Source organism: Penaeus monodon, unplaced genomic scaffold, assembly GCF_015228065.2.
Source record: "Penaeus monodon isolate SGIC_2016 unplaced genomic scaffold, NSTDA_Pmon_1 PmonScaffold_5542, whole genome shotgun sequence".
In the NCBI taxonomy this organism is placed as follows: domain Eukaryota; kingdom Metazoa; phylum Arthropoda; class Malacostraca; order Decapoda; family Penaeidae; genus Penaeus; species Penaeus monodon.
Genome location: NW_023660488.1, coordinates 5563 through 18214, shown reverse-complemented (window position 1 = coordinate 18214; position 12652 = coordinate 5563). Strand labels below are relative to the sequence as shown.

General features: G+C 31.0%; 1 long non-coding RNA gene across 1 annotated transcript; it reads left to right on the top strand.

Moving 5' to 3' along the window:
• Positions 1-737: 737 nt before the first annotated feature.
• Positions 738-4394, top strand: LOC119571220. The gene is made up of 3 exons (XR_005228548.1): positions 738-823; positions 3263-3326; positions 4276-4394. It is a non-coding gene; the product is annotated as an uncharacterized LOC119571220 (long non-coding RNA).
• The last annotated feature ends 8258 nt before the right edge of the window (positions 4395-12652 follow it).

Genomic DNA, 12652 nt, shown 5'->3' with positions numbered 1-12652 from the left:
AGAATTAGAGGACCCTGCACTTCATTTTCCCATACTACTCCCACAAAACTAGTTTAATGAAGCAAACCCCGGCATCTTATGACATCGCTTTCTTGAATTACTGTCACAGTGGAACTGCTTTTGTAGCTAAAAACACGACCTTATTTCCCTTTTACTGACCCAAAGAGAAAGGCTACAGGTTAATTTCAGTACCTGACTATTCCAAGGCAACTTTTATATTGTCAGACGAAGTGTGTAAGATTAGATATGGATTATAGTATGGCTTGACATCTCCTGATAATCAACGAAGATATATACAGATATGCATTCGTTATCTCTGAAGTTTCTTCTTGTTCTGACAGATAGCTTAAGACATTATGCCATCGAGAGTTTTAGAAAAGAAGTCGTCGTTTCTTTGGTCTGTTTCCTAAAAATCTTATTTCGGGCGTCAGAGAAGGACCTCTGCTTCCCCCAATGGTGGGTTCGTCGTCGCGTCAAAACAGCTGATTCTTGTAAACAAAAGACACACATCTTTCAAAAGTGAATCATATCGCTGGAAGAAAAAAACGTATTCATATTCACGCAAACATAATCTTTGACACGCTCCTTGGAGATACTCATGAAAAAAAAAATAAAAATAAAAAAAATCAAATCAAAGATAAGATAATAATGAACCTAATGAAATCGGACCCAATATTGCAGGCGAGGCCGACCAATGGCCGAGCGAAGCGAAGCGGATCCGAGTTCCGATTGCCAGCTGGTCCCAAGGGGCCGTCGGAACCACCTGCCTGTGACATCACGGAGGACCTTCGGACGGCGACAATGGACGACATTCTGACAGGAGGTAAATAGGGAACTAGGGCGCCCCGATAGTGAAAACGTGGAACAGTGTGGAGTGCTTGGAATCGCAGCTGCAGTGATAGGGAAATGGGGAGAAGGGGGAAAGGAAGGAGAAACTGGAACGGCGTTAGGTGTTCCGGATGGCCAGCAGTGCAGGTTGGCACTAAGTCAAGGTTGTGCCAGAGTGCCAATCTTCGTGGTGTTTGATACCATCGTACGCATCTGAATAACACGAGGAATCATAGCCATTAAAATACCTGAAATTGTTGGGGTGAATATTGCCTAGAAGTCCGTGTGTTCTCAACTCTCTTTTCTCATTGCTTTCTTGTATTATTCAAATTTAATGCTCTGAAATGTCCTGCAACTTTTAATTAAAGCTAATTAATTAATGACAACGGCTTTCAAGATTGGCCTTTTCCCTCGTGGTTGCACTGGCTATTTTCTAACTAAATATCAAATCCTCTTGAAATTAACTGTGATCTGTAATAAAAGCTTGCAATCTCAACTTCAGCCTCATAGTAGGGCAGTGTCAAGGAATTGTTGCACCTCCATCATGTACATTCTTGCAGTATGAAAACATGTATTGGTTCTTATTTTATGAAAAGTAATTATGGAGTTTTTCAAATTGCCTTGCAACCATATGCAGAGACCAGTAGCAGATGTGAGGGTGTATTAGGAAAATTTTCTTATCCTTGTGACACAACAGTATTTTCATAAATTGACCACAATGGTTGTTATGATCAGTTCTGGTTAAAAAATAAAAATACAGCCATTCTGCCAAATGTTTTAATATTAGTGCTAATGGCTATCTCTCCTTCCCTTGTATTTGTATATAATAGAAATTTACATGTGTCCATCTAATCATCATCCTACTAAGGGGGACTAACACCCTTAAGCCCTACCCTTGAAGTCAAATAATCACCACATGCACAAAGCAAGATAGGGCATATATGGTTAATCAGTAGGAGGGCTGCAAACCTCTGAGATCTCCATCCTGCCTTGTGTTCGTGGAGGATGTTTGCCTTCTAGGGTTGGGATTGGAGGGCAGAATCCTTCCTTTTATAGGGGGGGGGGGATGTGGAGGTACAGTCCCTGGCATCCATGTATCCTTAAATATGCCCTAGCTTTAGGGAGAGGATGAATGACACTAGTCTGATGTATAGGGGTTACGTTGAATGAACTGTCAGGTGCACAAAAGAATTTTCTGAATCTGAACTTAGAATTTGTCTGGATGTACTTTCATTTGTTTACTTTGGTAAATGATGGAAGGTACTGTCAATCTTTTGGGGTACATAAAGGCAGAAGGTGGAGTCAAAGGCAGTAGAGAGAGAGAGAGAGAGAGAGAGAGAGGAGAGAGAGAGAGAGAGAGAGAGAGAAGAGAGAGAGAGAGAGAGAGAGAGAGAATTTTAATTTTATTTTTAAATTGCAATGTGTGTTTTTTATCCTTTTATTCTCGCCATATGAAGCTCTCATTGCTCAATGTATTTTGATCCTGTACTGAAACATTTAGTGGTATAGTCAAATAGAAAAAACATTTTAAGAAAAGACAGAAAATTTGTTTTTTTCTTAACATCCCACAGATGATAATTTTTTTTTGTTGAGATCAACAGAAAATGAATATCCAGAAATTATCAAAATAATCCCTTGGGTATTATAGTTTAGTTTAATGACTGAAATGTACCAATAATCAATAAAAATTGAGTTTGAATGCTGTGTAATGAATCTTATACATTTCATCTTGAAAATTGATAATATGAAAAATCAACATTTTAATTCAGACTATTCTAAGGCACTGAAATAAACCCAAAACCCATGAAGATGGTCTTATAGTATTATTAATTTTATGACTGCTTTTTTAGTATTTTCAGAATGTGAAGTAACATGTTATACTCATTTTTGGAAAATAACTAAAACCTTTTCTTTTTGGGGGTAACTATGCTGGTTCAAAATTATATCTAGATATCAAGGAATAGGATTAGGGAGCTTAGAGGAGTTTTTGAAGGGTGAATTATATCAGAATTATATTTATCTCTACTGAAGTATTTCCTGAACTTCAGGAAAAAAAGTACCATATCTTATCTTCTGGTCTTTCTTTTCCTGTTTCATTGCAACTATTGTGTTTTTCCCCATGATTACCATGTCTTTTTTTTTTATTCAAGTCTGGGTGTATTATGAATATATACAGTAACATTCTAAGTTGCTGTAGAACATTATATGGAGTTTCATAAGCAAGAAAACATTGGCTGTATTTTTGGCTTCAATGCAAAATTCTAATGTCTGATTAGTTTTCAGAATTCATTTGGAAACTATTATTGCCTGTCAAAAACAAGTAAATAATTTATCTTAAAGATACCTTAGATCAGAGAAATAGATTGTGTTAAATTTACTTCATACTTTAGTCTCCATTTTTCTTTCACTTTGTAATAAGTTCATCATTTGCCAGATATCCGACCAGTAAGACGGGCTCCACCACCACCCAGATCTAAGCCAGCCGTCCAACAGCCCAGGTAAATATATTGCTTAAGTGTTAGAAAACAAAGACCTGTTATTTCCAGCAAACCATTACTTTATGCTGATTTTGTTCATGAATTGTTTTTTTGTGTAGCTTCATGTTTCATTTTGAAAATGTATAATCATTTGTGTTACTGTTTTTTATCTGCTTTGCATGTCTTTCAAAAAATTAGAATATATATGTGGTGAGTTTGATCCGATGCAATAGAGCAGATGTGTCCTCTGTTTTGGCTTGATTTGGTTGTGCTACATAGTCACTGAGTAAGTTGTTTGGAGCTGACATGATTCAGTTAATAATGTGATATGGCTTTAATATAGCCATTGATGCTTGGTAGGTATAAGATTAGTTGAGAGTATTACTGTGTAGAATTGTAGTACAGACTAACTACAGTATATCCTACTGTGTAGATAAACATTGATAAACTTCAAAGTTAAAAACAAAACTTTGTTCATACTTATGGGTGCATAATACACTAAAAAATGTAGATGTTCTCTGATAACTTCAATAACTACCAGTAATGCTCTCAAATCACAGATTCCAGCCCATGTATTCTATAAACTAGCGAGTAAAGTGTAGTAGATCTTTCTTTCTCTAGAACATATAGAAGAAAACTTTTCTGAATTTTTGTTTAAATACTTTTTGGGTTTAAATACTTATGTCAAATTCATAACATGTACTACTTGTCTACCAGCAAATACAGAAAACTAGGTTGCATTGGCCTTGTCTCCTAAAGGATACTGAAATAGGCAGTTTATATATCTATTTTTTGTTTATCTTATTATAGATGAATTGAGTCTAATATAGCTGTGCAACTTTTGTTTTCAAATATACCAGTAGCTAAAATTTACATGAGGGCTTTGAAGTAAAGGACAAATACAGTACCTTCAAGGCTTGAAATTCTATAAGGTTGGTTTACTTTTACACCAAATTTTAAAATGTTGCAGGAATGATGACTTATTAGTCATACAGTCACAGGGAGGTCCAAGTTGTAAGGTCCCACCACCAAGACGAAATGCAAATGGAATCTCCAGATCAACTTCAATGCCATTGTCTACCAGCTCCCCAGAAGAAGAAAGTGCCTCCTCTCGGCCACCACCTCCAAAGGTGGGTACACGAGATGTTACTGAAATAAGTAATAGGAAATAAAGAGGAATCATATTCAGTGAAAAATCTTGAAGAAATAATATAGTGTACCTGTGGTGTGCACTTCTTCCTTTGTCATGGTTTATATGAATTAGCATATTTTAATTGTTTAAAATTATATATATATATACATATATATATATAGCATATAATATATATATATATATATATATATATATATATATATATATAATATATATATATATATATATACATATAGATATATTATAAAATATATATATATATATATATATATATGTATATGTATATGTAAATGTGTGTGTATATATGTATATATATGCATATAAATATAAACACACATGCATGTATATATATGTACATGTATACATATATCTGTATATATATGTAAATGTATACATATATATGTATATGTATACATATATATATGTATATGTATACATTTTTATATGTATACATATGTATATGTATACATATATATATGTATATGTATACATATATATATATATATATATATATATATATATATATATAATATATGTGTTTGTGTATGTATATGTATAAATATATTTTAATATATATATATATATATATATATATATATATATATATAATATATATATGTGTATATATGTATATATATATATAAAATATATATAATATTATATATTTTAATATATATATTATTAAATGTATATTATATATATATATATATATATATTTTATATATATATATATACAATATATACACATATATATAAATATATACATATATATACACATATATATAAATATATACATTATATATATATATATATATATATATTATATATATAATATATATATATAACATATATAATATATATATATATATATATATATTTTATATATATATATGTACACATTTAATATATATATGTATATATTGTAATATGTATATATATATATATGTATATATATATAAAATATTTATATATATATATATATATATATATAATATAATATAATATATATATAGATTTTATATATATATAAATAAATCATAAAATTTTATACTGACTGAAATATTTATATGTAAATAATTCATTAAATGAAAGCTTTGGGGATGAAGATTTTTCTTTCTTTCTCCGAAGTAAATAATAACACCTAAAATCTGCATGAAAAGTTTTTTCTGCAGTACAGCTAGCAATGATGTACAAGCAGTTCATTCATTTGTGAAGCAGATTGTTTCCATCTGTGTTACCTTGTGAATAGATACTGATAATGACTTTTTTTTTTTTACTATAATGAGTGTTGGTGTTATTGTGAGGCATACTGTCATAATTTTTTAGCTTTTTGTATTATGATTAATATTTTCTTCTTTTTATTATCAGTGTTATTACAAGATACTTTAAGGATTGACATTGTTAACATGAACATAAGGATTAACACTTCTTTTCCCTCTGTTTTTTGTTTGATTATATGTTATATTTCAGTGTTATCATTTTTGATAAATTTTTGGTCATGAGGAGTTACACCTCCTTTGGTTGACCAGGAGCCTCTGTTGGTAAAGACTGCAAAATAATCTAATCTTGATAAACACAAAACCTTCTTTCTTTATCTGCTGCACATCAGACACTTCCCTGATCGATTTACCTGTTCTCACTACAGCTCACCCCGGAAAAGGCACATCCAATTTTTCCAGGTTGCATAAGTTTTCAGTTAGAAAGGTCAGTTTGTAATTTCCTGAGGTTGGCTTTCATTTTGTGCTTGATTTTTAAAATTTGCGCTTGTAATGGAGTATCTGTACTATATATATAGACCACACCCAGCTGTGTAAGTATTCATTATTTAAATGCCTGCCTGAGCAGCTATTCCACATATGAAGTTCAGCCCTTATTGAATGAATGTTTCATCCCCCTTGGTTCTTTATCTTTGTTACCCTGATTAACACTTTCACTGTAGTAAAAGATTTGCTGGTTGCGGGAGGATACAATCACATGGTAGTTAATGGTTGTTTTTCTGTCTATTTGTTTATTTGTTTTTATTTTTTTTTTATTTTATTTTTTAAATATTTTGTCTTAACAGACTATTTTCTGTCAAGGGGTGTATTACTTTCCTGATGTCAAATGTATATCAGATGTCCTTTTAGCTTGCTATTGATCCAGAAGATGATGTTTTGGGATCATTTTTGATTTCAAGGGAGCAGCAGTTACAAGTAATTCAGTACCCTTGATTTACATTTTGGGGGCCTTTCACAAATTTTGGTCAGTGTTTTTGCATTTTGTTTCAGATGCAGCCATCCATCCATTGATCCATTTATATAAAAGAATATATATATATATATATATATTATATATATATATATATATAAAATATATATATATATAATAATATATATATATATATTGTCAGTCTGTACGTTTGTGTCATTCTATATGCATGTGTCAGTCTGTATTTGGGGTGTCAGTCTGTACATGTTTGTGTGTTAGTCTGTATGTGTGTGTTTCAGACTGTACATGTGTGTGTGTGTGTTGTGTGTGGTGTGTGTGTGTGTGTGTGTTGTTGGTCTATACATGTGTGGTGTGTGTGTGTATGTGTGTGTGTGTGTGTGTGTGTGTGTGTGTGTGTGTGTGTGTGTGTGTGTGTGTGTGGTGTGTGTGTGTGTGGGGTGTGTGTGTGTGTGTTGTGTGGTGTGGGGGTGCGTGCGTGTGTGTGTGGGGCGTGCGTACTTGCATGGTGTGTGTGTGTGTGTGTGTGTGTCTGTATGTTTGTGTTTATACAGTCATATATATTGATATTCATAGATATTTACATATATTTATATATTTGTACTAGGTAACTTGGGGAGTGACTACCCAAACGGGTAATGGTTAAGTTGCATGAATGATTTATAATCTTTTGAGATTCAGATTTTTTAGAAGCCTTTTATTGTGTTTTCATGTGTGCAAGCCATTTATTTAGTGTTCCCCCCACTGGAATATTGCAAAATAATGAGTGCAGCTGTGAGTGCTAATGGTTTCTGATTTTAAACTCTGGTTTATACAATGTCCGAAACAGGTATTGGATGTTTATCATCCAGACTGACCTTGGCACTGCTTTTTTATGAAATAGCAAGTACTGGTCTGTATTTATTCTTTGAAATTTTTATTTCTGTGTTATTTTTTCCTCAGATTTGGACATACATATTTACTTGTGAAGTACAAAGAAGTGCAAATTTAATTAATTTAAATGTGTCATTATGGGGAACATGAATGCCCTTATTGGCTCAGTGATCATATGAAAACTGCTGTTAAAAGGGAAACACTTCTTTTTTCACTTGATATTTTTCCCCCAACTCTGTCTCTGTCTCTCTCTCTCTCTGTCTCTTTTTCTCTCTGTCTCTCTCTCTCTCTCTCTCTCTCTCTCTCTCTCTCTCTCTCTCTCTCTCTCTCTCTCTCTCTCTCTCTCTCTCTCTCCCTCTCTCTCTCTCTCTCTCTCTCTCTCTCTCTCTCTCTCTCTCTCTCCATCCACTCTTCTCTCTCTCTCTTTCTTTTTCCTCTTTGTCTCCTTTCTCCCCATGTTTAAACATTATTGTTTTTTATCTTTTTCTTTCATGCTTTTTTTTTCTCTATTTCTTTTCCTTCTTTATTCTTTCTTTTTTGGTCCTGGCTATAGGCACTGAGGAAAAGTAGCCCCACAGACCTAGACTTGAAACAGTGTTTTAGCCTCCTTTCCTAAGTAATCATTTATTCCTCAGCCAAGATGTGAAGAGTGGGTAAATGTAAGTTTTCTGCATCTACTATTTTCACTCAAGCAGTTGACTGTGCATGAAGCCTGGCACGTGGCTGGATAGAGTGCGGGGAAGTCTGTCGTGAGGGGGTTTATTCAGTTAGGAAGAAGAGTACTTTAGCCAAGGGAACATCAAGACCTTGGTCCCTTCATGAATTTAAAAAATGTTTAATGACTTGAGCAGATCTCATACATATGTATATATATATATATATATATATATATATATATTAATATATATTTTATATTATATAAAAATATATATATATGTATATATATTCTGTACCCTGTATATACTCAGGTATACCCTTAGAGTTTAAAAAATAAATTTTATTTACAGCCAGAAGCTTTACATGTATATAATTAATTTATTGATACATTGTGAGAATCATAAATCTGTTACATACATGCACATACAAATACATATAACTAACAACACAAATGTGGTGTATGTGTGTGGTGTATGGTATATGTATATGTAATGTATATGATAGTATAGTATATATATATATATATATATATATAATACTAAAAATTAAATAAAATTTAATATGTATATATTATTTTATATATAAAATATGTTTATAAATATATACATATTTTATATATACATATAATATATAATACATGTATACATATATATACATATAATATACTTATATATACATAAAAATTACATGTATATACATATATATCATATATAAAACATATATTATATTACATATATTAAAAAACATATAATAATATATAAAATATATACAAAATAAAATAAAATATATATTATATTTATATGTTATATTAATATGTATTAAATGTATATATATAGGGATATATGTTATATATATGTATGTTTTAATATATATGTGTATGTATATATATATATGTATGTATATATAATAGTAGTAATTTAATATGTAATTAAAAATATATATAAATATAATAACACTATATAATAAAAAAATATTAATAAATAAAATAGTAAATATAAAAATATATATATATATAATATACACAATTAATATATTAAAATTATTATATATATAAATATAATTGGGGGGAAATTTTAATAAATATATATATAAATAATATAATATATACACACAACAAAATATTATATATATAATATAATTATTATATATATATATATATTATATACATTCTAAATATATATATAATTTAATATTAAAAATTTTTTAAAATATTTTTAATATAATTATACATAATAATAATTATATATATATATATTATATATATATACATATATATATATATATATTATATACACATATGTATATATATAATTATATGTATATATATAATGTGTATATATATATGTATATATATATATATATATATATATGGATATATGATATATATAAAACAATATATATATATATATATATATGTATATATATATAATATATATATGTATATATATATAATAATATAATATGTATATATAATAATAATATTTTGTATAATATATATATATATATATTAATATATATATAAATTTATATATATATATGTGGTGTGTGTGTGTGTGTGTGTGTGTGTGTGTGTGTGTATATTATATTATATATATATATATAATATATATATATATATATTATATATATATATATATATATATTTATATATACACATATGCAGTATACATATGTATGTATATATTGAGGGTCAGAGAGGGGGGTTTAATTCTTTACATTCTTCCTTCTTTTGTTTTTTATTTTTTATTTTGATTTCTCACAGATTCCAGTTAGAATGGTAAGTATTTATGTAACAGCAAAATTGTGAATTGTAGACCCTGCTTTTATATACATATCTGAAATATTACATTGAAAGCTTGGATTCTTTTATTCTATAGAGCTGATATGCTGGGAAAATGAAATTACACTGCACTTTCCTACAAACCATAATACACAGGTCATGCTTGTTATTTATTTGGGTTTAGCTTATATTTTGCATGAAAGAATGTAAGAAATTAGTTAAAGGACAAATTTTGGGACTTGCAGTTTCCAGTAAAAATGTGGTTTTTTCTTTTTATAGGTGATTTGAGAAAGAAAAGGAAAATATCAATAAAATATAATTGGTGCCTTTTTTAATTTTATCCCAAAAAAAAGGAGAAGGGAATGCTTTATTCCAGATATTTTAAAGAATTTTTTTGGGTGTTCCAATATTTGGTTTTAAACCATTGCTGCCAAGAAAGTACTGTCGCCAAGTTTTTTTTGTGTATCTGTTTTTTTATAGATGGCTCCCCAAGTGGTCAAACACCAAGGAGCCAATTAATAAACCCGCCTGACCCGCCTGATGTCCTCCCCTTGGGGGTTTCAAAAAAAAAGTGTTTTTATAATACATTAATACGGTTTGTTGTTTATTTACTCATGATTTTTTATAGTTTATTTAATTTTTTTAGAACAAAAAAAAAAAAGATAATTTTTCCCAAAATTTAAAGGGGAAAAGATAAACAGATGAAATGGTAGCAATGTTTTGCTTTTTGGTGATTAAACACAGGGGGCCAAATAAACAAACAAAAAAAACAAAAAAGGCAGTGGACATGGCAGAAATTGCAACCTTGCATCGGGGGTTAAAAAAGGTGAAGGGAGGTTTTTTCAAAAAAAGATGTTTTAAATTAGCCGAAAACTAAACATAATAATTTCTGTCTTTTTTTTGCTTTTAAGTGTCACAAAATCAAAACCCCTGAAGATGGCTGGACAAGGAAATTTTAGGAAAAGGGGAAATTATGGTTTCAAATCATAAGATGTAAGAAATTCTTTTGATTTTCTCTCAATAAATCTCTTCCTTCTTTTTTTTTCTTGAACGGTACAAATAACACATTTTGTAAAGCAGTGTTTTTTGTACCATCCCCCTAGATATATTTTTTTAACAGAAACCCCCTCCCTCAAGAGCAGAATAAAACGTAAGCAAAGGTGTTGTTGGTGGACTGTTTGGTCGAGTGCGCCCCCGCCTCCCGACCCAAACCCTCCTCTGCCAAAATCAATATCGTTTTCCCATACACCCCCTCACAGAAGCTGCGTCATAGACTTTCACACCCCTGGCTCCCCCCAACCCCTAGATCTGGCAGGATGGACTTTGTGTAAATGTTTTTGGGAGTGGTCCCTCGGAAATCAGAGTCAGGGTTTTATGAAGCTTTGACCCCTTTGGTTTATTCTGGATCAAAATCACTTTGTCCCACCAAAGAAGGTGGGAGTGTCCCTTTCTTTTACAGGACAGTTTGCTGGGGATAATGCTCAGACTCAGCCATGTGTCACAGAAGATCAAGACCCTTTTCGAGATGCTAGCACGACGATTAGATTCATTTTCTTCAACTCCAAACCAGCAGCCTGCCAGTGCGAGCTCCCAAATACAAGCAAATCCCATGGTGCAAACCCCATAACTCAGCTCAGCCCAGCACACAGAATGTGAATACTGGCAAGTCAGAGCAGAAGGCAAATTATAGGCCAACCATTATCCGTCCCAAAAAGCCCCTGTTACTAGCAGCCATGTAGAGAGTGCTGGAGGGATGGCAACACTAATAAAATCAGAAATACCCTGGTGGGGCTGAGGATATTTGCTCTATTGATTGGGAAGCTGGATCAAGACCGGAGGTGTCAATATCATCGATAAACTATTCCTGAGGAGCCACCACCTTTGCTCCAAGACCCGAAGTGAGGTATGTAACACCAATCTGCATTAATGATTTTCCTGTAGATAGACACTTTACACTTATTTTTTTTTTTACTTTCAAAAAAATAAGTTTTTTTCCCTAAACCCTTTATAAAAATTTTTATCGTTTTTAAAATATTCTAAATTTTCCCCTTTTGTGTGGGGAAAGGACAATATTAAAGGTTACTTTGTTTTTTTTCATATTTCTTTGGTAATGTTAATAGTCATTAAATTTTTTTACTTCCCCGATAAACAGGGGGAAGATCAAGACCCTCCCCATGGGGGTAGCAAATTTGACTTTTAAGTTTACAGCAAAAGACTTGATTTTAAGGAATTATATTGGGACCCACTTTCCTCCTTCTGAAATGCAAAATTTGGTACAGTGTTGACTAAAAATTACTTAGTTGAAAGTAGGTATTTTATTTTTTATTTCAGTATACTCTCTCATTTTGCTAATTGCAGTGTAGTGTATTATTTTTTTGCTGACATTCTTAATTTTAATTCTTATGTGAGGCAAATAAAATATAACTTGACATTCCATATTTTATCTGATGAGTTTGCTATTTTTATTATCAGAGTGGTGACTTGATACAGCTGCTCTATAGAATGAACGATGACTGGTTATTTGGGCCGTTGTGGACACAAGGAAGGCATTTTTCCCACAGTCTTTCATAAAGGTAAGTTCAAGGAGTGAATATAGCACTTTTTAAAGTGTTTTTTAGATTTAAATTGTCTCATCGGAACACTATATATTATAATATTCATTGCTTGGGAACATACTGC